This window comes from Hippocampus bargibanti, linkage group LG04 (genome assembly GCF_051943395.1).
Source record: "Hippocampus bargibanti isolate YZ-2025 linkage group LG04, ASM5194339v1, whole genome shotgun sequence".
NCBI lineage: Eukaryota > Metazoa > Chordata > Actinopteri > Syngnathiformes > Syngnathidae > Hippocampus > Hippocampus bargibanti.
Genome location: NC_142737.1, coordinates 28,694,948 through 28,699,947, shown reverse-complemented (window position 1 = coordinate 28,699,947; position 5,000 = coordinate 28,694,948). Strand labels below are relative to the sequence as shown.

Genomic DNA, 5,000 nt, shown 5'->3' with positions numbered 1-5,000 from the left:
AAAGTCAGAACACAGTGTCGATTTGTACATTCAAACTTGTTTTTCTGTCGTCAGGTCATACTTTCAAACATGTCCCCCTGGATGTCTTTTTATCCCCTTTTTCTTCCAGAGCCATATCACAGACTCCACTCATGCTGGCCGAGATTCAATGTAGAAGAAGCATTCTCCTTTTAATGGTGTGAGTGCAAACCAATCACAGCACCTTGTGCGCCCCCCTAACTATCCCGCTCTTGAGTTTCTAGCCAATCCCAGAAAGCCTCGCTCCACATATGACTATATGTGCTGCTGTCCATCAAAAGCCTCATATATAATACATGCACAAAAATGAGAAGCAGTTTCTAAACTTGCGCCTTCTCATTTTCTGTGTTTGTGTGTAGGGTTGCGTGTGTGTGCGCGCGCGTGTGTGCGTGTGTGTGTGCGTGTGTGTGTGTGTGTGTGTGTGTGTGTGTGTGTGTGTGTGTGTGTGCGCGTGTGTGCATGGACGTGAGTGAGCAGAGTGGGGGGTGGATGCATGTGGGAATGTGGTTTCTTGTTTATCTATGTAGTTGTGCAGAAGGCGCGAGAGGGAGAGCTGTAGTGAAGAGAGAGAAGAGAGAGAAGGGAGAGAGAGAGAGAGAGAGAGAGAGAGAGAGAGAGAGAGAGAGAGAGAGAGAGAGAGAGAGAGAGAGAGAGAGAGAGAGAGAGAGAGAGAGAGAGAGAGAGAGAGAGAGAGAGAGAGAGAGATTTCTGAGCCACTTGTATTTGCAAAGTCCGGGCTAGGGTCCCATTGGCGGCAGGGAGATCGGACTGAAAGAGTGTATGTCAAGATTGTGCGCCAGTGTTCTGAGTGAGACATACAGACAGAGAGAGGACGCATTCAATTCATTTCATCGACATAGGCCGGTTTAATATTTCATGCCTGACTATGGAAGTGCTGGCCTATTTCTACTCTCACGCCTCAATAGATTGCAGTTGCCCAACTTTTGGTCCCGTTGCCAGTAAGTATTTGAACTGATTGACCTTTTCTTTTCGCTTTAAAAGCTTACTGACAATGCATGTCTTGAACACTCTGGAATATAGTCATTATTTCTTTGACTTCAGTGTCGAATGTTTCAGTTTTGCTTGAAATTTCATCCAGCGTTTCGTAAATGACAAGTCCGCCAAATGAACAGTTTTAACTGCTTTACTTCAAGATAGAACAGTAGCACAGTGGCATGTGCGCGATAATGTGTGAGTTTGAACGTGTGTGTGTGCATGTGCGTCTGCGTGTGCGTGTGTGTGTGTGTGTATGAGCAAAAGCAGACAGAAGCTCTGTGTGTGAGAGAACTTTGAGAAGTATGTGAAAGAGAGCAACTGAGACAGAGGTTGCGTGTGCTAGACAAAGTGTGCCGAATGTGTGTGTGTGTTTGTGTGTGTGTGCGTGTATGTGTACGTGTGTGTATATGTGTGTGTGCGTGTGTGTGGGTGAGCGCATGCATGTGTGTGAGATTGAGTGTTTGCTCTGTGGGAATGTAGACGGCAACCGGCAGTAGCTATGTTTGACTGGGAGGAACTGAGCCAGACAGAAGACAAAAGCGAGCGGGCAGTCCAGACAGGGTAGGTCAGCCATTAGAGGCTGAAGCGGAGGAGACCAGGCAGCCAGCTGCTGCCGTATAGGGAGGGGATCCCTGGCCATTGGTGACAGAGAAGGGTGAAAAACCTTGCCTTTAATTTTTCTCAAAGAGGTCTCCAAACCTCTTCAACTTGCTTTGCACACTAAACGAGATAAGATTCAGTTCCCCTACATAATTGGCATAAATCCTTTCAGTGTGTGAAACAATGAACATTCTTTGCCTCTGTTTCCAAATCTGCAAACAAGAAAATGGAAATGCAGAATCGGAAGTCTAAATAGAGAGGTGTTTAAATATAGATGACCAATCGAAGAGAATGGCTCTTTATATATAGATGCTTTATTCCCCTTTTCCTTGGTTTTCCCCATCAACTCACATGGGGAATCATTGGAATGTATTTAGTGACAGGAAGCGATGGTTTTTCCGATTCAGTCTTTTTTTCTTGTCCTGGTCTGCTCTTGTGCAAAGCTCTTAATCCACTGCAAAAGCTTGAGTGCATAAGAGAGTAATGACAACAACAAAACAGACAGATGTACATGAGACTGCTGCAAAACTACAAAGGCTTAATGCCGGCACAAGAACAACAATCCATGGAAAAACAAGTCATTGTAGAAGAAAGCGACGTGTGTGCGCCAACCTCACAGTTGAAAGCCAAGTAAAATACCTGTACATGTAGAGTCTTGCCATTCTGATACACATCTTAGTCCACAGAAGTAATGCCACAGACCTGTTTTTGGCGACGGCTAGACTCAAACTTCAAAGTCAACTTTTGTTAGATACTACTTGGGAAAAAAATGTGGGGAAATATTTTCTTCACAAACCGGTCAATACAATGGTGATCTTTTGAAATGTAGAAACTTCACAAAGCTACATGTTGTCTTTGACAAACTGGAGTCAAGGTTAGATTGTTTGGGTTTCCACCGTCAGCTAAGTGTCTTGAATATCGACTGGCTTTTTTTTTTATTGACTGGCTTCACGGCGCCTCAGATGATGGGACCCCCCAGCATCACTTGTCGCGCTAATGTAGTGTGCTCAGTTCAGAAAGGGCAGCAGTTGTGTAAGCAGGTCCTATGACCCTTCAACTCAGCCCTGCCCGGTCTCAGCTGAGCCCTCGAAGGACTTTGGTCTCATGCTTGACACCCTATAAGCCCCTCGACATGCTTTGTTCCCTCCCAGGCCTGCATGTACCTGGATTTGAATAGAAACCAGACAGCAAGGCAACCCTCCTCCCTCCCCCCAAAACACAACACGCACACACAAACGATGGTCTCCTCTGACACCACTCTTGCCTGGGACAATGAGGATTTGTTAGTGCTCAACCGAACTGCAAGCCCCGGACACAAAGCATATAGCCTCCCACTGCAGTCCTCAAACCGAGTGCAGCAAACTGAAGCACAGGCAGGCAGGACAGCAGCAGGGGGGCCCAGGGTGGGGATTGGGAGGGGGTGGAAGTGGGGGTTGTGTGCAGGGGTGGGATTAGCAGACAAGAGCTCAGAGTTGGGGGATGGGAGCCAGAAATGAACAGGAAATTACTGCCTTTGATGAGGCTGTGGCAGATTCGAAGAGACTGAACTCCTCGAGGCATCTTCCCCCAACCGTAAAAAGAAAAAAAAACCCTGTTTGAGCAGAAAAAAACAAGTCCACTTCAAGGCCCGCATGTGTCACTTTTCTCTGGCTACAATGGACTTGTACAGGTGCTAAATAAACGCTCGCAAAAGTTTGCTCCCCCAACAACCCCACCTCCCAAACAACCCTGTCCTTACAGTTGAATCTTTCCCTTCCCTGCATTTTCTTCCCCTGCAGACATCAGCCTCTGACCATGTCTTGGGAATCCTATTAAACTCAGTTGATCCGACCCATTTTCGCCTGCTAAAAAATCTGAATCCAGTCCACGTTGCAGGAAAAAATGTGTGTGTGTGTGTGTGTGTGTGTGTGTGTGTGTGTGTGTGTGTGTGTGTGTGTGTGTGTGTGTGTGTGTGTGCATGTGTGCTTGTGCGCGTGTGTTCGTGTGTGTATAGGAATGTTTGTATGTATGTATGTACCGGTATGTATATGTATGTATGTATGTGTGTGCGTTTATGTGTCTGTGTGGGTGTGGGTGTACCAGTACTCATGCACATCTTTTAAATAAAACAGCACATCTAGTAGGTTAGTGTTTTGGTTAATTAAACAAAAATGTCAGATTCAACATTTGAATCTTTTTGCATGACACAAAGACAAATCCATCCATGCTCAAAGTGAGCTTGTGAGCATGAGGGAAGATAGTAATGTGTGTTCAGTGAATATCAGGGTCGATTAGAGAATTTTGTCTGGTCGAGCGACAGCAGATTAGACATTGCCTGCCTAATAAAGCAGAGAGAGGCCGCGGGGCGGTCGTCTGGCGCTCTGACCCACATTGCTGTGATGTGCACGTCACTTCCCATTACTCTGACAATTGGACGGCACATCAGCTGAGTGCACCATCATCTCAATACCCTCCCCACAGGCGTAGCCTTGCTCGCCGTAACCTCATGTTGTCACTAACCTTGGCTTCAAAAAGTGTGGTGGGAGTCAGAGTGAGGCAGTGCCACTTTGGCTGTCAGACCAAAGAGGCGGATTGGTCACGCAAGCAAAATGTTTGACTTGATGCTAACAAATCTAAACTTCAAGTCATGTCGTGTCATGACAAATACATGGAAGTGCAACAATAACACCTCTTCTTCTGTATTAGCACCCAGCATTATTTAAAACTAAAGTAGCTATGAAAAACTCGTGACCGAACTGGTCACCCCCCACCACCCTCTGTGTTAACAAAGGAAGAGGCAGACTTCATGGCCATATAGTCTGTAAAAAATGCACAATGAAGGTTTGAGATGATTAAGGGCAGATTAGTAGTAGAAAAGAGAGAGAATTGGAAATATCCATCAATTATCTCACCAAGTACGCAAATGAAAAATGCCTTCACTTAAGCCATCCACGGCGTCAGTTGTGGGAGATGCATGCCATGTGTCCTTTATATTAAACGTAAGCGGTTTGGTGGCAGTTCTGCAGCTGTCTGAAAGAGACAAGTCTGTTTGCAGGCAGCCTAAAAGATAATTGGCGGCTATGGAGTGAAAAGCGGCCTCAGCAGCAGATAAGGACTGTGCGGAAAGCTCCATAATCAGCACGGATTAGCAAATGATAAATCATGGGTTCACATAAGTATGCTGTCACTGCAAGAAGAGCAAGAGGTAGGGGAAAGCAATGGAGGGGAGATTGCAGAATAGAGGGAGAAAAAGAGAGAAAGGAAAGAGAGCGAGAGATACAGAGAGAGAGAAATGGTAGGGATGGGGATGTTTTTTTTTTCTCAATTCAAAAGACGAAATAATACCATCTAGCAGGTCAGCAGGAGAGGCGGGCTTTGAGGGAGGAAATGAAAAGAGTGGAGAAATT

The 5,000-nt window shown here is 45.9% G+C and overlaps 1 long non-coding RNA gene across 1 annotated transcript in view; it reads left to right on the top strand.

Annotated features, from left to right (window-relative positions):
- The first annotated feature begins 609 nt into the window (after positions 1–609).
- Positions 610–5,000, top strand: part of LOC148899635 (uncharacterized) — an 11,882-nt gene continuing 7,491 nt past the window's right edge. The window contains exon 1 of the long non-coding RNA XR_016114873.1: positions 610–977. This is a non-coding gene — a long non-coding RNA (uncharacterized LOC148899635). The remainder of the gene's footprint in view (positions 978–5,000) is intronic.